The sequence below is a fragment of the Lissotriton vulgaris genome, chromosome 6 (genome assembly GCF_964263255.1).
Source record: "Lissotriton vulgaris chromosome 6, aLisVul1.2, whole genome shotgun sequence".
In the NCBI taxonomy this organism is placed as follows: Eukaryota; Metazoa; Chordata; class Amphibia; order Caudata; family Salamandridae; genus Lissotriton; species Lissotriton vulgaris.
This window is the reverse complement of record NC_141694.1, coordinates 1231050461-1231072895: the sequence shown is the minus strand read 5'-3', so window position 1 is coordinate 1231072895 and position 22435 is coordinate 1231050461. Positions and strand designations below refer to the sequence as shown.

The window sequence follows — 22435 nt, the reverse complement described above, 5'->3', positions numbered from 1 at the left end:
GCACTTTTCCATTTACTCAAGATGACTTTACATGCAAGTGTAAGCATAAGATCCAGCAGGTATCGGTCATGTTCATTCGCTAATCTCGGGTCTATTGCCCCCAATAAGACATATGCGATGTCCCTAGCAGGGCGGTAGTGAAAGATTTGTTGAATGTAGTTATAAATCTTGTCCCAAAAGGTTTGGAGCAACGGGCAGTAAAAGATCATATGAGCTAGGTCACCTACGTGGGATTTCCAATTCCAGCATAGGGGGCTATCAAGACGTTTAAGCTTAAAGAGTTTGTCCGGAGACCAATATTCTCTATTTATCAACATGAATTTGGTCTGAGAGAGTATCGGAGATATTTTATTGGAAAAAGGGGTAAGGTGTATCTTATCCCAGTCAAATAGCATGTTAGAGGAGTTATATTCATTTTCCCAAGCGAGTTCGCATTTCCTATGTGTTTTCTGAGGGTTAGGGGAGAGGAGTTTTAGATCTTAGATACCATGTGGCCCAGTGACATGAGTTGAGATAATTTACTGCAAAGTGTAGAATCGTGCGGTGAGATGGCTCTGGCAGAGACAAAGGATTTGAGGCGTAAGAACCTATAGAAGTCAAGAGGTTGAAGATCAAACCGGGATTGTAAAGTGGCAAAAAAGGCAGAGGCGAGGACCCCTCGTAGAGATCTTTTAATAAGTTCAATCCCTTTATAGACCAGTTTTCCCAATAAAGATATTTGCCTTCATCTTTGAAGGCCGGGTTAAACCATAACGAGGTTAAGTTGGATTTGTTTATTTTGAATTTAACTTTACAGTGTCTTTCTAGGTTAGGAAGAGCCCTTTTAGTGTTAAGAAATATTTATTTGGAGTGAGGAAAGACAGCGGCATCCGTCGTCATTATAGTGAATAACGGTAAATTGTTAACTATAGCCTTTTCGATGTGGACCCATACAGGAGTGTAGTCTGAGTGAGCTTGGAACCAATTCGCACCTTGCTTACATAAGTATGGAGTCTGGTAGCACCTGAAGTTTGGTAGACCTATGCTTCCTTTATCCTTTGGGAGTTGGAGTTTCTGCAAGGAGATTCTCGGTTTCTTGCCCTGCCACAGAAAAGTATTGAAGAGTTTGTATATCTTGGTGAGGAATTCTTCAGATAACAGCATAGGCATCATACTTACAAGATAATTGACAAGGGGTGTGATCATCATTTTCAGAGTTTCTACACTGCCCCACCATGACAAAAATTTCGGGGACCAACCGTCCAAAAGGGAGGATATCTTTTTATGAAGGGTAAATTCATTAATTTTGAGAGTGCTAATTAAATCTTTTTCAAATTTTATTCCTAGGTATTTAATCCACATTTGTAAAGCGCACAATCCAGAAGAAGCCAGATCCACCCATAATGCTCTTGTCACCTATGTTATTGAGTAGTTTCACCTCCGTCTTATCTTTATTAAGCTTATAGCCTGACACTTCTGCAAAGTCTGCAATAGAGGACAACAGGGCCGGAATTGCCAACTCTGCGTTTTCGGATACTACTAATACATCGTCCGCATAGGCCGAAATTTTTACTGTGAATCCTTCAAAGCAAATTCCTTTAATTTGGTCATTATTCTGGAGAGAGTAGAGGAAGGGCTCGATGGCAAGTAGAAAAAGGGAGGGAGAGAGGGGGCAGCCCTGTCTTGTACCTTGTTCCAGGTTAAATGAGGACGAAAGGCATCCACCTGCTCGTACTGTCGCTGAGAGGTGAGAGTATAAGGCCATTGCCATTCAAAAAAAATCTGCCTCTAACATAAATTTATGTAAAGTGGCTTCCAAGTAAGACCAGTCGACCTTATCGAAGGCCTTCTCGGCGTCTAAAGTCACGGCCACAGTTGGCGAGGTAGTTAACTTTGCGCTTTCTAAAATACGTGCAAGGGTGCGAGTGTTGTCGCTAGACAATCAGTTTTTAAGAAACCCTACCTGTGACGGATGAATGAGTTTGGGCAAAACCCTCTGAATCCGTTTGGCCAATATCATAGTATACATTTTACAGTCAAGGTTGATCAGCGATATTGGCCTGTAATTCTTCGGGGATGTTGGATCCTTCCCATCTTTTGGGATAACCGCTATAATAGCCTCTGCAGGCGTACCATGGACTTGACCACCATTGGTGAAGTGTTCGTATAGGTCTTTGAGAGGCTCTACCAGGGCTGAGGAGAAGCTCTTACAGAACATAGCACTGAACCCATCTGGGCCCGGAGCTTTCACGGTTTTGATGGCATGATCAATGTCTGCAGTGGAAATTTGAAGGTTAAGCTCGGCCTGGTCTTGCGGCGAAAGAGAAGGAAGATCACAATTGTTTAGGTATTTCCCTAATTTTGAGCCATCAAGCTCTTTGTTTTTACTTTACAGGTCACTATAAAAGTCTTTAAAGATGTCAGCAATTTTAGCGGGGTCTGAGTGCGGCGTCCCTGATTTGTCTACTATGCTCTTAATAGCTGTTTGCCGCAACTTAAATGTCAGATAAGATGCAAGGCTCTTACCTGCTTTGTTAGCGTGACAGAGGCTGAAGTTTTTGTGGTTCTTAAGCCAGATTCCAGCTCTCTCACTGACTATTTTGTTATACTCATATTTTTTGTTCATCATGTCATTTAGGACCAGAGGATCTTTAGAAACTATGTGTCTCTTTTCTAGTGTCGAGATCTCCTTCTCTAGACGTGTGAGATTGTTGTTGGCGTCCTTATTCATGGCTGCATGAATTTTGATTAATACCCCTCTAACGGTGGTCTTAAGGGACTCCCATCTCGTAAGGTCAGTGGTATCCCCCTTCTTATTGTGAGCAAGGTACTCTTGTATAGCTGCCTCAATAGCAATTCTATTTGCGTCTTTCTTCAAGACCGCATTGTTGAATCTCCATAGATTCGATTTTTTAACCACATTGTGCACTGCCAGAGTCATCGTGATGCAAGAGTGATCAGAGATTGCACGCGGTTCAATGGAGGTTTCCTCAATGTCTGCAGAGGAGTGACCAGAAGCGAGGAGGTAATCTATCCGTGAGTATGAGTTGTGTGGAGGAGAATAAAAAGTATTATTTCTCCCTGTTGGATTCATCAATCTCCAGGAGTCGATCAAATTGAATCGGGAGCAGAGATTGAGGAGTGCTTTGTGCGAGCTGTTCGGATGGAAGGGACAGCGAGAGTCTCTATCCAAAAGAGGATCCAGATGGAGATTGAGGTCACCACCAAAGACATGTGTTGTATTGTCTGGAATCGTGTTGATGTGATCGCATAGCTCTTTCCAAAAACTTGGGTCGTCCTTATTGGGGACATAGACGTTAGTTACATAAAACTCTTTGTTGTCCTTCCACAATTTTGTAGATACCTTTGGTGTCAGCTGTACTCTGCAAGACGTCAATATTGGCTCTTTTTGCAATTAAAGTTAATAACCCGTTTCTTTTCCCCAGGGCATCAGAACCAATTGCCTCGCTCTACCATCTGTTCTTCATTGAGTTAAATTGTGGCGAGTCAATTTTAGTTTCTTGCAATAATATTATATCACCCTTTTGTTTGTGTATATAGTCGAGTATTTTCCTCTTCTTGATTGGGTGATTGATGCCTTTGATCACACACTTTGGTATTGCCCCTTGATCCAGACATACTGAGAAGGTTTATAAGGCGATTGGAGAAACGTAGATTGGTGCATGCTAGCTGAACAGGCGGTCTATACAAATAGGGGATGCCCAAAGAAGTGGGACAAGATATGGGGGAAAAGGAACACATATCGGGGGAATATTTGCACCTCCCCATCAGAACAAGGACATGGATTGGGAATGTTAAGTCAAGGGTCGACCATTAGACGAGAGAGTGTGAGGGGGATATACATGAAGAGATTGAATGATGGAAAGTAATCAACTGTTCATGATCTGTTGTGATGCATAGTTATGTTGTTTGTGTCATTTTAACAAATGACAAAAAAAGTTTGGAATTTTTTGGGGGGCACCTGGAGTCTCTCGTCTGCCTGCCCTTCCCACCCCACAAGTGCCAAGGGGTCAGGGTATCCCTATCCTGCCACCTTCCACGCTGCTATTCTTTTTACATTTTTAGGACATGGGGACTGAGTCCCGGGGTCCTTTAAAATGGCTGCTGCAACAATTTTCTCTGGGATACGGTGAGCCGCCGGTCCCATGGTACCAAAAGGGCAAATAGGAGACAAAGCTCCCTCTGCCAATCAGAGAGCCTTATTTGTTTCATTTAATGTAATGCTGGATTCCCACAGGAGTCCCAAGGACCAACAATCTAGATATGCCTAACATTTTAACCTCTTCAGGCCCAACCCGAGAACCTTTTAAAATGCGTATTTTTTAAAAGCGGCTGAACAGATTTACATCAAATCACTAAAAGCACAGTTTCTGAGTAAATTTCTAACTTTTTGTAAATTTGATGTAATTCCTTCCAGCTCTTTTTCTGTAATGGGGTGCAAAATATCCTATGGGTATTGACATTGGAAATCAATGTTTGGGGACAACCCCTTTTCTTGCCACCCACTTGGCGGATCAACACAACATTTTCCAGGAAGGAGCTGAGGTAGCCAGCCATTTGTTTGGGAAAGTTCCATGCAGATTCTTTAATATGCCAAAGTTATTCCCAAAACAAAAAAACACTCTTCCCATAGAAACTCTGATTTAACTATAGCTTCACAGAGGTGACTGCCACTGAGCAATATAGTTCATAACCTAGGGTTTCAAAGACAATAATGTTGCTCACGTAGATATTGGCTGGATGAACAGTGCACATAACAGACTACAATCTGATATATTTTGACTCTCTCATGGCATGGCAGTGACCTCATGGCATTGGGGTAAATTAAATGTATGAGTAAAAACTTTTTTCAAAATAGTTGTGTAATCTAATGAACTAAGATTAAACATAAGCATTCAAGAAGATACCTATTCTTCAATCTGCAAAAGGCTTCAGCATATGTTTTCATGGCGTTTGCTACATCATTCACATGTCAAATATTTGATGACGTGTCTCATTCTCTGGCCCTTGGGACCTAGCAAGACCCCTGGCTCAGTTCTAGCTCGACTGTCCCAATAAATTTGCTGACTTGCCCACCTCTACTAAATAAATACCGGTTGCTGTGCCCAGATAGGTGAGGGTGACTGGGCAGGTGTGATTTTCAACCAATGTGAAGGCAGTCAGGGCAACTGCCAGTCTCTGCAGAGCAGGAAGCTCTCCCTCCTGGCACACAGAAAAAGCAAAAAGAGTAAAATGTGGTGGAGAGAGGAAACAAGCAAAAAAGGAAAAGAATGGGCAATAATGATAAAGAGACAAAACAGACAGAAACAAGTGTAACTCGACATTGTGACATACATGTGGATGGTTACTACTAGTAAGTCTGAAAGTGTGATCACTATTGTGATTGTTTCTTAGGTGGTCACTAATTCAACAATGTTCATAGTTATGTTATGTTAAGGGTTTTGGAAAGCGCACAGCTGCCCTAGCAAAGGGGCCTCCCGGCGTTAATTGTAGCAGATGATAGGAGGAGACTGAAAAGAGAGAATCAAGGCCCCCTTGGTCCGCACCTTCCAGATGCCCGATACGACAAAGAGGAGCTCCTCAGCCTTCGTAACAAATACTTAAAGGTATGTGAGCACAGTATTGATCTCAGCATAAGTAGACCGACGTATCCCTGCGAACACTGTGGTTTCATGTTTAATAAGCATCCTAAAACAAGTACGCCCAATGACAACGCCCAACCAGAGCATAGTAGGAAAATCACTGGTGCACTGCTCAACTGTCGTTCCCTCAAAAAACACAAACTAGAGGTATACGACCTGATTACAGACAACAAATGGGACATACTGTGCCTCACGGAAACTTGGCTGGACGAAGACTCAGACCCTGAAGTCAGAGAGGCCCTTCCCCCGGGATACGCAATTTGCAGACAGGATAGACCTAAGGGAAGGGGTGGTGGCATCGCCATTATCCATAGAGTGAATATGACATGCTCCCTCGAACCTGCAAATATATCAGATAGCGAAACTGGGTCATTCTCTATCGATATAGACAAAAATACGGTAATTAAAGGCCTACTAATCTACAGACCCCCGGGAGGTAGCAGAAACTTTGCGGATAGTCTCATCCATATGTTACCCCATTGGCCATGAGATACAGGAGGTTCCTAGTACTTGGGGATCTTAACCTCCACTTCGAAGACCTCAATAATTCAGCTGCTCAAGAACTGTGCCAAGAGCTGCAAACCTTACAACTAGGAACAGCCTCCCTCCTCCCCACTCATCGGCAGGGGCACCTACTTGACCCCATTTTCAACAATATGGAGGATCTGAAGCAGGACCTTCCCATTCCCCTGCTGTGGACCGACCACTTCCTTGTCCCCTTTCATTTCCTAATCCAGACTCAACATAAAAAAATTCACAATAGCGACAACAAACAACAGAGGAAATGGTCACGTTTTTCCATGGACTCTTTTGAACATCACTTCCTTTTAAACGGCTCTCCCATAGACCTAGGAGTAGATGTTGACAGGGCTTGCACAGCCCTGGACGGAAACATCACTAAAGCCCTGGACATCACTGCCCCTTGGGCCAATAAGGGTCCGGAGCGACAAACTAAAACTGCACCTTGGTTCAGCACAGCTCTTAGAGAAACCAAGGCAGCTTGTAAGAGGCTCGAACGCGCCTGGAGAAAGAACTATTCACTAGAGGCAAGAGATGTGTATAAAGCTAGCTTAAAAGATTACCATCTCCTAATCAGGAAAACCAAAGCGACCTTCTACGCTGATCAAATAGAAAACGCTAACTGCTCATCCAAGGAACTCTTTAGGATCTATAAAGAGATCACTACACCTCCCCCCTCTTCAGAGCAGGCTGAGACCTCAGCTCAATCTTGCAATGCCATCGCGGAATGTTTTTACAAAAAAGTACGCGACATTTATACCAGTTTCCCTGAAGATGCCAGAACTGGCTCCAACCGTCTTCCTCCTCAGGAAGAAGCGATTTGGGAGGCAAAGATCGAAGACTGCCTCACAGTATTCCAGGTTCCGACGGAGGACCTCCTGATAGCCATGGCTAAAGGAATTAAATCAGGCTCCCCTCACGATCCTGCCCCTGCCAAATTCCTGGCCAGCGCCATGAGTCGTCTAGCACCTTATGTTGGCCATATATTGTCTACTTCTTTTAACACTGGCAAGGTCCCCCACGGATGGAAAAAGGCAGTCGTGCTACCTCTTAAGAAAAAACCCCACATCAGTGCGTCCCAGCTTAGTAACCTGCGCCCCATTTCGCTGTTGCCCTTCTTTTCTAAACTAGCAGAAAAACTAGTCAATCAACAACTCTCAGCACACATAGAGTCCAGAGGCCTCCTGCATACTAACCAATCGGGCTTCCGAGCCCGCCATTCCACAGAATCAGCCCTCCTTTTTTCGACTGAGGCACTGAGGAAGCACGTGGACGCAGGGCATGTGGCGGCACTGGTGCTCCTGGACCTCAGCGCAGCCTTCGACACTGTGGCACATCATACGTTGCTACAGTGTCTGAAGAAAGGAGGAGTGACAGGCATGGCCTGGCTATGGCTGGAATCTTTTCTTACCAACCGCAGCTTCTCGGTGCAGCAAGGAGGAGCACGATTCGACACCTTTGACCTTGGTCAAGGAGTGCCGCAGGGATCAAGCCTCAGTCCAACACTTTTTAATTTATATGTCACCCCCGTGGCCATTACTGCGGAACGCTATGGGGTGGAAGTAGTAACATACGCAGACGACACCCAGCTGGTGGTCGCTCTGACCCAACCCTCTGAACTAGCCGCTGCAAACTTCTCAGCATGCCTCCAGGAGATGGCTGAATGGATGGCGAAGAACTGCCTCCGTCTTAACGGTGACAAGACTGAGGTGCTGATTGTGGGAAAACCCCCCTCAGTCTGGACATCTGCCTGGTGGCCGCAGACCTTGGGGCCCCTCCCTACCCCCAGCGATCAGGTGAAAAATCTTGGAGTATGGGTGGATTCAAAGCTTGGCTACGACTACCACACCAGACGAGTAGCTGGTGCTTGCTTTTCGATTCTACGGAAACTCCGCAAAACCATCGACCTGCTCCCAGAATCCTCAAGGAAGACCCTGGTCCATGCTCTTGTCACGTCAAGATTGGACTACGGAAATGCCCTGTATCTAGGTGCAAACGTCTCTAGTCGGCGGCGACTGCAGACAATCCAGAACGCTGCAGCTCGCCTGGTACTCCGGCTGCCCAGAAGAGCCTCCTCTAAAAAATCCCTACAAACATTACACTGGCTCCCGATTAACGAAAGGATCGACTTTAAGGCCCTGTGTATTGGCCACAGGATCGTACATGGCAAGGGTCCGGCCTTCCTTCATAACCTGCTATGCCCCTATACGCCCACCCGTCAACTCCGCTCATTAGGAGCAGGACTTCTTGCTGTCCCCAGACACAAGAAAGCCAGAATGGGAGGCAGATCCTTTCGTACTCTGGTGGCACACAAATGGAACTCTCTCCCCCCGAGCTTAAGAGTGGAATCATCGGAGCTCATCTTTCGCAGGAAACTGAAAACATTCCTCTTTCCTAAAGATTAGCCCGTCCTGTTTCTGACTGTCGGAGCAACTGACTCTTCTGACAGCGCGGGGACACACTGACAGTGTAACCAGGCGCTTTACAAAATCAGAAATAAATAAATAAATAAATAAAATAGCGAAGGGAAAAGATGAGTTTTAATAGCTTCACGATTTGAGGTGTGGTTGTTGATACTACGAATGTGAACCAGGAGAGACTTTCAGAGTTTCGCAGCCAGGACGTGGAATGAGCGTCCACCTGCTGGCTCTTTCCTCACCTGAGGAACAACGTCAAGATGCTGGCCCAAAGATCGTAAATGGCGAGTGGGTGTGTAGGGTGAGAGCAGGTTTGTGTTAGCTCTGAGTACAGAAACGGTTGTAGACGCCTGATATAGTGGCCAGATTAACAATGCACAGAACAAACTAACTGACATCTGTTTGTTCGCTTATATCAGTGTCCTCAGAGCATTGGGGTAAATTCAGTTTTTTAAACTATTTTCAAAGCAGTTGTGCAATCTAATGTATTAAAAAGAAACGAAAGGGGGGGGCGTGGCCAAGATGGCGACGGAGTGAGACGTGCTTTTGTGCCCCTCCGGCGCCACAATTTGCCCAGTGTTGAGAAGCTGTTTCCTGGGGCCGACATCAAGCTCTATCCTGTGCCTGCTGATGCCCGTGGCCAGAGGGGAGTGAGTAGTGTCACTTTTCTGCCTCCTGGGGTGAGATATTTGGCGATTCGCGGAGGAGAGGATCGAGGCCTGGCTCTGCGGCCTCCGTTGCTTCTGCCCGATCGGGCTGATCCTAACTCCCACGCCCGACCCGGCCGAGACAGCTTGGTGCGGACTGCCGGTGATTGCACGCGGACAGCTTGGGGCCCCTTGCTGTGAGGAGGCCTCGCACTTCGGCCGGAGCCGGGTCTCGCAGACCCCTGGTGTGGCGCCACACCCGGTGATTGGGCCTCTCCCGGTGGCCAGCGCCCGCTAATCGAGGCCGGTGCTTTTGGGCCTATCTGAGCCGGGCGCCCTGCCGTGATTCACGGTCCTCCTGCGCCTCCAGATCCGAGGACGGCGGAGTCGGCGTTGAAGGGGCCCTGTGCCTAGAGGAGCGTGGAGAGCTACGTGGGGTCCCCAGTTGGATCCGGGGCCCTTGGGCGCCAGTGAGGCCACAACTCCACGTGGCACTGAGACCGGCCGGGGTGGTGCCGTGGCGATCTGCGGGCTTGCAGGGGACCCTCGAGGCTGAGCCTAGCAGGAGGAAGAACGGTCAGTGGAGGATCGGCCGCTGACGGGGGAGTAGAGCGACCGACACCTGGCATAGTGCTGCCCTGGCGCTGAGGCCTGGACTGTTTCTGGGGGGCCTGGACCTTCCACTGCCTGCCCCAGGGGAGGAGCAGCGGCCGAACGACCTGTGGTCTCGTTGAGGGCCTTTTACCCGGAGTGGCCACCCATAACTGGAGGTGTAGCTAGGAGTGGCGGGTGGTGGAGACCCTGTCCTGCAGCACGAAGGACCTGCGATCTGTGGGGCATTTCAGTGGCGGCGGACAACGGTGCCTTTACATTCCAGGATCCAGCATTGAGTGCGACGGAGTGAGTGCTCGCCAGGAGTTCCAGGCTACCGGTCTCCGGGGGTACAGGCGGTGCTGCAGCGACTTGATTGGAGATGCCTGCTTAACCCTCCGGGTGTGCACTGTGTAGGGGGTGTTCAGGCTAGCTCTCCTGTACCCGGGTGGGCCTCTGGATTGGAAGTATGGCGACCAGACCCCGTAAGGACAAACCGGGCACAGATGGAGTACCGAAGGGCCCGCCGCCTGCATCGTCCCCTGGATTCAGCAAATGGCCCCCGCAAGGAGACGATGACGCGCCCGCCACCAAGGCCTTTATGGTTGAGCTCTTTACAGCCATCAAGGAGGACATCTCGGAGCCCCGCTCCCAACTGGCATCGGACCTGCGTGAGGTGAGGGGGGATGTGGACGGCATAGGAGAGCGGGTGGCGACCTTGGAGGAACATGACCTGGGGCTGGCGGAAGATGTGCACCAGCTCCAGCAGGAAGTGCTTAGACTAACGGAGCAGAATCTGGACCTCCAGGCCCATGCCGAGGACTTAGAAAACAGGTCGCGCCAAAACAATATCAGGATCCGAGCAGTGCCCTGGGAAGGAGAAGGGGGGGACTTGAGAGGATATGTGGAAGCCCTCTTCCTACAGATTTTGGCGGAAGACGACCTCAAAGAAATTCGTATGGACAGGGTCCACCGGGTGGGCTTGCCGCGGGGCCAGAGAGCTCCACCCCCTGACATATTGGTCTGTGTCCACGACTTCCAGCTGAAGGAGCGCATACTTAGGAAGGCACGAGGAATTATTCCCCTGCAGTTTCGTGACCACCGTCCTCAGCTTTTTCAAGACCTGGCTGCTTTGACACTGCAGAAACGGAGAGACTTCCGCCCTGTGACCACATTCCTACGAGATCAGAATGTGGCCTACTCCTGGGGCCACCCGTTTCGCCTCATCTTTCGTTGGCAGAACAGACTTGTCCAGGTCAAATCTTTATCAGCAGCCAGGGAGCTCCTTGGCCTAGATGACACCACCAAGACCTCCAGGGAAGGGGGCTCCCCGTCGAGGCATCGATCGCACTCCCCGGGTTGGCAGAGAGTGGGACGGTCTGCAGCAACGGGGGGGCTGGACCTATTGGCTCGCCTGCACAAGAGGGGAACGGCAGTGGCCTCGGTTGCGCTGGTGACAGAGGCGGCACAAACTGACACCTCATCGGCGGCATGATGCCCCAGGATGGAGCTTAGGGGAAGCCGGAGGGACACATTTCTGTCAGGTACCACGAATGACCTATGACTCTCTGGTGCGTCACCCCAGACCTGTGTTTTGGGTGGACACTGCCTGGTCTCGCCACCCCGACCCTTACGGTCATTGTTGGATGGCCCCCTTGCGGTGCCTTTCGTTGTTTTATTCTACACGACCTTTTCAGTCCTGTTTTTTCTAAAAGTTTGGGGGGCAGAGAGGGAAGAAGGGTGGGGGGAAGGGGTGGGAGGGTAGTGGTGGTAGCGGAAGGCCTTGTGTGCGAGAGTCATGGTGTATGGAAGACGTTAGATGGGCTGAGATGGGTGGCCTGGGGGGGTGGGGGATGGGGGTTGGTCATGGCAAAACGTGGTGCAGTCTTGGGCCTAAGCTATTGTGCACTGCTTACACTTACGGTGGAGGGAATGGTGAGGGGCACTGGTCCTGGCTGGGGAGGGGGAGGTCTGCCGGAATGATACTGATTGTTGAACGGGGTGGGGTTCTAATTCCGTGATGCCTCTCACATTAGGTACTTGGAATGTGAAGGGTTTGAACTCTCCCCAGAAACGCCAGAAGGTTTGGAATCATATCCTTGATCATCAATTAGACGTGGTGGGCCTTCAGGAAACTCACCTGGCACGGAAGGATGAAACCCGCCTTAAGCATAAGCAATTTCCCATTATTTATAGGTCCTCAGCCCCCATGAAACATAGGGGAGTGGCCCTTCTTTTCCACTCGGCCTTACACTTCCAACCCATGGAAGTGCGAGGCGACAGGGAAGGTCGCTGGCTCATGGTTAAGGGTATGCTCCTCGGCAAGTTGAGCACGTTTCTGGTCCTATATGCTCCCAATGTGGGGCAAAATGGGTTTGTGCAAGGCCTGCTGCGGATTGTTGAGGACTTCGTCGAGTGGGCTTTGATAGTGATGGGGGATTTTAATCTGGTATGGCATAAAGAATTGGACAGCTCTCATCACCAGAGATCCGACGCCGGCCTTTTCTCCGCTGAGACACAGTGGAGGATGGGGGACATGGGTCTTATAGACAGTTGGCGCTTTCTCCACCCCCAGTCTAGGGACTTTACTTTCTTCTCCCATGTTCATCATTCTTATTCTCGCTTGGACCACATTTTTTTGAGTCAATCCCTTCAGGGGCACCTGCGCGACTCCAAGATATTCCCTCTGTCTGTCTCTGATCATAGTTTGCTTACGATTTGCTTACACTGGGCGATGGGAAGCAACGTTCAACGCAAGTGGTACTTTCCGGCCTCCCTAGTCCGGGACGACCCATCCTGTAAGGCAGTATGGAAGGCTATTCGCGAATTTTTTTACTTTAATCACGAGAACGACACCTCTATTTTTGTTCGATGGGACGCCTTCAAGGCATCGATACGGGGCAGCTGGTTGGCACTTAATGACGCCCTTAATAAGCTGAGACGGACGGAACGAGAGGAGCTGGAGAGGGAGCTCTCCGCTCTTGAGCTGGCGCATAAACAAAACCCCTCCAGACAGACGCTGAGACCACTGACGGCTGTCAGGGGCAAACTCAGGGCTCATTATAATAACAGAGCGGAATTTTCCTTGCTGAGATTGCGACGCCTCTCTTATTCACTGGCGAACAAAGTAGGGAAACACCTGGCCCTCCAACTCTGGGCTAAGAGGGAGAGAGACTACGTGGGGGGGGGGTCCGAGATGCTGCAGGGACCTTAATACATAGTGATGAGGCCAAGGCTGGCCTCTTTGGTGAATTCTACGCAGCACTCAGGGGATGCTCTTGACCCCGGGAGGCAAAGAGATTACTTGGACGCGCTCCCGCTCCCTCGGGTGTCTGCGGAGTGGAACGAGCTGCTCACTGCTCCCTTCACCAGGGAGGAGGTATTGACTGCCATTAAAGCTCTGAAGCCCCATAAAGCTCCGGGAGCGGATGGATTTACAGCTCTCTTCTATCAAACCTTTGCCTCTGAATTGGCTGACTTTTTGGTGCAACTTTTTAATACCATGGCGGAGACAGGCATAACTTCGGGGTCCATGGCGGAGGCTATCATATCGATCATCCCCAAACCAGGAAGGACCTGTCTAAGTGTTCCTCGTATAGACCGATAGCCCTCCTTAACGTGGATGCCAAGTTATATTCTTCCATCATCGCTAACAGACTCCAGGATTTGATGCCGGCACTCATTCACCCGGACCAATCGGGGTTCATTAAAGGGCGCTAAACTCATGATAACACCAGGAGAGTGATTCATCTGATAGAGAAGGCCAACAGGTTCAAGATTCCAGCGGTCCTCGTGGGCCTTGACACCGAGAAGGCCTTTGACCGGGTGGATTGGGGCTTCTTATTCCACACTTTGACGGTGTTTGGCTTCTCGGCCAAATTCCTAGAGATGCTCAAAGCGAACTATAGCAGCCCCCGGTCTAGAGTAGCGGTTAACGGACATCTGTCGGCGTTCTTTCCACATTCGCGAGGTACTAGGCAGGGCTGCCCCCTTTCCCCCCTGCTTTTTGCTTTGAGCATCGAACCCCTGGCATCTTCTGTGAGGGAGAACCCAGATATTCGGGGACTGCCCTTCACTGGGGAACAACACAAGATCACCCTGTTCGCCGATGACGTCCTGCTGTCCCTTTCGGACCCCGCTCACTCCCTTCCCCACATTCAAGACGCTCTATTGCGCTTTGAAGAAGTGGCGGGCTTTAAGATTAACCACGATAAATCCTATATTCTTAACCTCACGCTCTCTTCGGCAGAGATGGACCGCCTCCGGTCACTCACGCCTCTGCCGTGGACCCTCTCCTCTATATTGTACCTGGGGATCCGTCTGACTCCCACGATTGGGAAGCAGTACTCTGCTAACTTCCCTCCCCTGTTGGAGAGCGTGCAGGGTGACTTGGCTCGTTGGCGGCCACTGTACATATCTTGGCTGGGGCGGATCCATGTGCTCAAAATGACCCTTCTCCCTAGGCTCTTATACCTCTTCCAGGCGCTTCCCATTGTTCTTGAGAGGGACTTCTTCCATCGTATCAAAACACTGATGCTCCGCTTTATCTGGCAGGGGGTCGCGCTCGTTCTTCGTTTAACATTCTCCAATGCCCGAGGAAGGAGGGAGGGGTAGGCCTTCCCGACATGCAGTTATACTACAAGGCGGCACAATTGCGGGTATTGGTGAAGTGGTCCCAGCCTACCTCGGAGAAACATTGGTTACACATGGATAGGAGTGTAGCGGGGAGAACGATATGGGACTTGATATGGAAGCCCAAAGGTGATAGGCCCCTGAACGTTTACATTAGTACTCCCACCAGCACTGCTTTGAAGGTATGGGACTCGGTCTCTGGTGATGAACGTTGGACGTCATTCCCGTCCCCCTTTACGCCTATACACTTTAATCCTGCCTTTCCGCCTGCTACACGTGAAGGCCCCTTTGATGCCTGGAGGGAAGGGGGCTGCATAGCTCTCACGCATTTGTTCCATGGCTATGCCCCGCTCACTTTTGACAATTGTATGCAGGATTACGAGATCCAACGGTCAGAGCGGTTCCGCCATACCCAATTGCTCCATTGGGCGCTGTCCCCCTCGGTCAGAGATGCAGCCACCAGACCGCCTTCCCCCTTCAAATCCTTCCTTTCTAGGACTTCCACCATGCGGGGGGTCATTTCCTTCCTCTATAGCCTCCTGCTTTCTACGACCATCTTCCCTAGACCGCGATACATGTCCCTTTGGGAGGATCTCCTCGGACGTAATATTTCGGATGATGAGTGGTCCCACCTGTGGCATGATATAGCTAAACAAAATCATTCGGTGGAGTTTAGGGAGGCCCATCTTAAAACGATGATGGAATGGTACTTATATCCGGCTAAGTTGAGTCGGATTTTTCCGGGCTCCTCGGATAGATGTTGGAGGGGCTGTGGCCTGCTGGGAGACTTCAGGCACATCTGGTGGGACTGCCCTGTCATCCGTCACTATTGGGAGGAGATCCTATCCCATATTAAGGAGATTCTGGGCTACCCGACTGCAGATTCTATGGCCCATATTTTGCTGGGTCTTCGGGATCCAAATCTTGAACACCAAACTAGGGCAGACAAAAAGATACTTTGGCTTTGTATTGGAACGGCCAAACTGACCCTCGCAGCGGCCTGGAAGAAGACGGAAGCCCCAGCGCTTTCACTGTGGCATGCGAGATTATGGAAGTTGTTGAGCATGGAACACATGGCTGGTATCTTTCTAGGCGACTTTCGAAACTTCACGTTTCGCTGGGGCCCCCTAGTTCGCTTTCTCTCTGAAGGCTTTCCATCTGCTGTTTGCCCGCCTACGGTGCGAGCCCTTCATTTATTTCAAGTTGGAGTGTTATCCACCCAGTTGACTGTGTATGTGTGAATATGGCTACCACCACTTGGGAGGGGGGAGGGATTGTGGGTGGGTGTGGGGGGTTTTCGTTCAGGATCTGGCAATGCCCCGACACATGGCTGAGGCGGTGAGATGGACAATGCGGAGGAGAGTGCAGGCCTCTTTCGTTGTTTTGACTATGCAGTAGCACCTTCTCCAGCCGATAGCCCTAACTCTGTTCTACCCTATCTCCGGAATGGGCTATGCTTCATGTACTTTCCTTTGACTAGTGGCCTACTAAGCCTCGGTGCACGTGCTTCCTTTGGTCCATGCCATCTCTACGGCCTGAATTTACACTTGCCCTCTGCGGGGAAGTTGTGCGGGACTGTCGCATGTTTTTCTTTTTCTTTTTATTCTACAAATAATAATAAAAACACCTTTGACAAAAAAAAAGAAACAAAAGCACTCCATTCTATTTTTTTAATCTGTAAAAGGCTTTATTTCATGAAGTTTGGTACATTTTTACATGCCACATTTTCTGATGGCTTGTCTCACCTGTTCTTACTGCCTCGCTAGACCCTTGGGCCATTTCTGGCTCGACTCTCCCTCTGCTTTTTCTGACTTGCCCGCCTCCACCAAATACCAGTTTTGCTGTGCCAAGGTGGGTGAGGGTGACTGGGCAGGTGTGATTTCCTGCCAGTGGCAGGGCAGTGATGGCTGCAGACAGCCCAGCCTCTGCTGAGCAGGGAGCTCTCCCGCCCGGACGGAGGGTGTGTAGCTGCCGAGCAGGGCAGTGCCATGAAGGGTTTGTTTGTTGGCCTGCTGCGCCTTTACAGTGCGTGTTCAGTCGAAGCAGGGAGGGGACAGGCGGTGAAGGAGGAGGAGGGCGGGAGGCAGGATAAAACCGACCTGTTGCTCCCAGCCAGGCAGCCATATTGCAGCCAGAGGGGAGGAGAGCCCGCAGCGCGCGCAGGAGCAGCAGGAGGAGGGGGTCCTGCCGAGGGAGCAGCGGGCGCGAGACAGCGGGTGAGCAGCCGAGCCGGGGGCTTCGCCTCGCCTCAGGACCACCAGGGGAAGGGAGGGCCCCGTAAAGGAGAAGCCGGGATGCGTTCAGCAACAAATAGGAAGTTGCTTTTCCCTCCGCACTTGTTCCTCCAGACAACAGGTGTTCTGAGGATTACCAGCCCGTGGGATGGATTCTGCCTCGAGGACGGGGGCGGGGGAGGGGCTCGTTGCAGAGGAGCTCGCGCGCTGCACCTGTGCCCGGTGTCCCCGGGACCCGCGCGCTCTCCGGCCGGCTGCTGCCCCTCCCTGGGATGGCCCGGGGAGCGAGGTCTGACTGGCTGAGATTTGTTGGAACTCCGCGCTTTCTTGTGAAGACATGATTTTTTTGTAAGGTTTTCAGTTTGTGTGTTATTCGTGTGGATTGGGGGTTCCCAGGTGCACCTGGGTGCGGTGGCATTTGTTTGTGGTCGCCTGGTAGTGGTGCGCAGTGTGTGTCCGCGCGCCGGCTCCCAGGGCAGGACACGTAATGCTCCGTGCGAGCGCAGGGTCATCGCCCCACTCTCGGCCCTCGGACCATTGACATTGGCCGCCCGGGGGTCATTGCCATTCTGCGGGGTGACATGAGACAGAAGTGGGCACAAAGTTCGAACAGGAGAGAGAGCGCACTCTTTGCGAAAGGTCGCGCTGAAATTCTAGCACACCACCCACTTTTCCGAGCAGCTACCGGAAGATTCTTACAAAAAAAATATGTGTGTGTATTGAGTGAAATTGAAAAACCTGTCCTTGCCACACGAGTTTTCTATCCGAGTTACAGCGCTGGGACATATTTTCTCTTGTATTTTACCTGTAGTGCGATTACCAGGCAACTACTTCCTGCTATTCTGCAAAAGATTAAATCCTTGTTTATTTAACTATTTCCATGGAATGTACAAATAGCTTGTATATTGTGGTCCAAATTATGCTGTATGTTCAATTTAAGCCTCTTTCGACGGATATCTGATTTAAGAGTCTGCAATGAGTGTTCACTACCTCCATTGTAGGGAAGACGGAGCCTCAGCGAGGGCCTCTTCTTTCCTAAAGTGGTGTAAAGGTGTGCCATCTCATGTTGCCTCATGCAAGGTGTGAGGAGTGTTACCACGTGACTTGACACCCTTTCACTGGGACAGTTATCCAGCAATGGACGTCTGGCGAACAATCCATTCGTTCTGGGAATGGTTGCTTGTTTCCGCTGTATAGCTCAGGTGCTGCTGTCACCCCTGGTACTAATGACACATTCAAGGCCACTGGAATTATACGGCAAGGGAAGATCAAATTATGGAGAAGGGTTGGTTCAATTGCGCAGCAAAAGAAGGCATATCAGGCACAGTAATGCAGCATATTTTGTGATTTTTACACTTCTTAACTGTGCCTGGGCATACGTGTCTCCTCATTAGTTCCAGCTCAACACCCAGAAATAACAATAAGCAACAGAAGTGTGGCCAGTCTACCTTTGCCAAGGGCATTCGACTGCGCAGCAATGTGCGTAGCTGCATTTTTAGTAACTTTCAACCAGTTAGAGGTAGAATCAATTTGTTGCAATTATAAAACTGCAGATTATGCAGCAGATGATGGATAGTGTGGCAAATGAGGCAAATCAATAATCATTAAGAAAAAACTGCAGCTGCAAAATCGTATAATTCCAGTAGCTCTCCACGAATGTAAACTGAAAGCTCGTGACATTAAAGGTCGTCTTCCCTGTGGCTGGGAGTCCGCTGTTAACCCCATTTATGAGTAACTCAAAACGTTTTGGGATTTTCTTTGCATCTTGGTGCATCTAGTCCCTCATTTGTAATAAGGAACGTAAACTGACTAGTGCCAGAATGTAAAAGGAGAAAACTAGACTGACTGAACTATTCAAGATGATATTACGATGTATTTCTCTGAACACACAGTATATTTGCTTTCTGCCTATATCCTTGGCCTGGTTGGTGGGCTCGAGGGGCGTGCTTCTTGAGGTACCCCAACTCCAGGTGCGGCCCAGGTCTGCATTGTGTGGCTCGGCCCTCCGTCCCTCCCACTCACCGCTGGGTCTCTGCCATTAGATACTGGCTCAGCAGCAGGGTAGGGCCTTGCTTTTCTAAGTTGAATGCTATGCCCCAAGTACGGCCCTTTCACGTTCTAACTCTTGACTGGTAGATAGGCAGCAGCCAAGCAAGACATATATTCCTTCTACCTGAGGTTAGACATTATTTAGTATTTGGTGCTTTATTTCAAGTCATTTGGATTCTTTTAGTGAATGGATAATTAATGCATGTGTCTTTTGCCTATTCATAAATCATTTTTTGTGGGGCGTTTTTGGCCATGCTATTGAACACATAGATTTCATTTTGTAATGCTGCATGTGTATTTGGTATTTCTTCTGTATTGTATAAGCTGTCTGTTTGATTTGACACTGTACAGTTGAGCTGTTATTGGAGTCTGGAGGGATGTGTTTTTTGGGTGGGCAGCTTAACAAGGCACATTGTGATATCAGCTAATTTCATTGCTTGCTTTCCGTAGCACAAGGTACTTAGGTTTTTGTTGCATCAGCATGGTGCAGATGTTTGTCACAAACATTTACAAATTAGCCAGTTCTGAAAAACGGCTTGAATTGAGCATGATATCTTATCATGTAGGCGCTTGGTATGTAGGCAGTTAGTGGCATTTACGCTCTTGGGGCTCCCCACCTGACACCACGCCATCAGATATTCTCAGCGGCCATTGCTTTGGTATCCCATTGAAATCTGGGCCCAGTTAGGCATCCCTTGTGGAGAAGGAGTGGAGGGGGGGGCTGCTGTGAGTACTTTGGTGCAGGGCCTAGGATCACCTGAGGGGTACATCAGGTCTAAGTAATTTTCAATGATCATACTGTCCGTAGAAATGCAGAATGATGCCCTCCCACCACAATATAATCTCCGCCCACTGTCCTGGCACGCCCCGCTCCTTATTCTCAGGAGGAGTCAAATGCAGCGGGCATAGGACGCGGCCTCGTGGTTCCATCACTGACTTTGAAACCATGTGCCTGAGTTACAGTCGCGCTTCCTTGGCCAAACTTTGTTTTATTTTAAATCACTTCATCTCTTTTTCATCGTTACTTCATCACGCCCTGTCTTCCCAATTCTGCAGAAACTGGGAACACATAGAAAGATCTTTAATATTAAGCACTGTATTAAAAAAAATGAGACGTTTGGGTTTTTACTGTTGATATCATCTTGGAGGCAGTTGCTCTTTTGCAGGTGACTTGTCTCCACTTGTTCAGGCAGCTCCCTTGGCGGCCTCCACTTTCATGGCTCCCTGTCAGTAGATTTTGGGGCAGTGGCAGGGCCTGTGCTGGAAGCTGGCCCTGCCCCCCTGCTCCTTCCTTCGCCCAGACGTCCCTGCCCCCTCTGGGGAAGGTGGCACTCGAGTGTGTTCGGTTTTATGGGTGTGGTCGCTAAAATGATCTTTATTTTTCCTATTTGAAGCTGGGCTCCATGCCACTGGGCGAGGCAACGCCTTCGAAACTAGGAATGTCTTGCTCATACCTGCTGTGTGATTCAGCTTTCTCTGGAACACAGTTTCCTAAGCCCTGGCAGTTGCCTTCTACTTACAACCACTCTCCCTGGTTTTTGGATTTTACATATTTGGAATTTCGTTTAATATTTTCCTCCACGCTCTTCCTGGCCACTTAAGTTGATCAGATTCATGCCAATATAGGATTAGCCCACCGCTGTGGAGTTGACTTTAAACGTGCAGCGTCCAATTCGCAAAGCTGTTGACCAAAGCAAAAACTTCTAAGTTGCACTTTTTAATTTGAGTGAATTGTAATGTTTTTCTAAATTACAATTTCACTGGCACTTGATCTTTTAAGCATAGTTTGGAGTTTACACTGATGCCTGCTGTTTTTTTTGGCGTTTCTATGTAACTGATTAATGGACTTTAACTTTTCACCAGCTTAATTCCAGATCCATCTAGGTGTAATTACATGGCTCAGTAAATTCACAAGCCCATTTCTATGTTTGTGAACACCTCCAGTGTCTGCTACAATGTGGGCGTTCACAAAGGCTAAGTTCACTTTGAATGAAGCACAATTATTTGACAATTACAACACTTGAAACTGTTTCTTGATTCCGGTTTATCTTAGGTAACAGCATCCCGCATGACCCAGGCCCACTGCCCCACTTTTCTTGGATTTGTTTCCAAAAGTTGCATTGTATTATCTTGGACCAACCCTTTTGTTTTAAACTTGCATCCTTTGCAATTCTTCCCCTTCACACTAACTTGCATTCTAGTCATGTGTAAGCTACGCAGTGCTTAATTTGAGGTGGTTGTTTCCGGTGCTCGGCACCAGCACTTAATTATCAACGGCAGCACTTATGACAGCTGCCACATGGTGGACTGTTTGTGCAATTAAAAGATGAGCAGAACAACAGTTGTTACTAATTCAATATACACTAAAAACAACTAATACCTGCAGCCCAAGTCATTCGTATAGCTTTGCGGGTCTCTAACAGTCTGAAAAGTCATACTTGTAGCAGGGTGATGGTTAGTAGTTGTATAGGTACTGTCATTGGCAGTGCTGGCAGGGGCATTTGGTGGTGCAAGCGTTCTTGGCCTCCTGATGAGGGCCCTCACATTTATTATTTTAGAAATGAAGCACTGAAGCAGCGCAGTTTTCGTCTGCGTAGTGCATAAGTCATTTGTATGTTCTTGATCTTTGCTTTGACAACTTGGACTTTTCTGTCTCCGTGAATTGATAACAGTTGTGCAATGTTTATCAAAGTGCACTTCAGTGTGATTTGCCGGATCGGCTCCACTGTGTCCGGCGCTGTGTCTTTAACAAAGCCATTAATGACAATTTTGCTTACCCTTACCCAATGAGTACTTTTGTTCCCTTGAGAGCTGCTAGAGTTAACTGCAAGAAAGGCCACGCCAACCTCGAGTTTTGTTCAGGTCACTGACAACGGTTGGCAGGTGTGCAGCTCCTGGAGAGGCACTCCCCTTGCTTGGAAATGAGTGATGTGTGTTTACACAACCTGACTCAGTGGCAAGTTTGCAACTGGATTTCGCGCTTACTACCAATCTTTCTTTTGGATGGAGTCTTTAATAAAAGGTGTACATGTCCTGTAAGTCTGGGCTAGATCTTATTTTCTACTTCTATTCTGGTGGTCCTGATCCTTTTGTAGTGGGGCAGGTTTTAGTAAGTTTTAGCTAAAACCTCTGTTTCTTGGTCCCAGACCACGCATGTCCATTTTGTGCAATTGGTTATGATCCCAACTAAGCTCTATTTTGGTATGTTTAGAAAGTTCCTCTAGCCAGCATAATTAGTGCAGACTTTCTGATATCATCAGAGTCCAAAAATATTTTGTTGCATACCACGAATGGGGTAAGAAAGAGTGCAGCTTAATATTTACAAAGTGTTACCCGCTTAGGATTTCATTGATCATGCAAACAGTCTGGTGCGGGCACACCACTGAGCCTTATTGCGTAACTTGTGTACTCCAAGGAAACCCTTGAGGAGGGATCATCACTCATACGACCACCCACGGTTGACCCACATAATATGTGTAACTTTTGCATAAAGTACAGAGTAAAATTGATGCGCTGTTGCCTACCCTGAGTCATGCTCAATTTTTGATCCACTTTTTATTTGACATGAGTTTTTCGTGCTGCGCTAAGTCTAGTTCATTTGTATGACTTGAGTGTGTTTGGGTTACCATCAAGCCCCAAGGGTGTTAGCACGGTTCACTTCCCATGATACACATGTTGCATATTATTTATTATTGTGTTTTTGT

At 48.8% G+C, this 22435-nt stretch overlaps 1 protein-coding gene across 2 annotated transcripts in view; it reads left to right on the top strand.

Moving 5' to 3' along the window:
- The first annotated feature begins 16325 nt into the window (after window positions 1-16325).
- The window catches only part of EZR (ezrin), a 194235-nt gene continuing 188125 nt past the window's right edge, over window positions 16326-22435 (top strand). The window contains exon 1 of one of the 2 annotated variants that reach the window (XM_086927325.1): window positions 16326-16664. The gene's annotated coding sequence lies outside the window, so the exon portion shown is untranslated. Of the gene's footprint in view, window positions 16972-22435 lie in introns of both variants that reach the window. The other variant, XM_086927326.1, reaches the window with a different exon arrangement.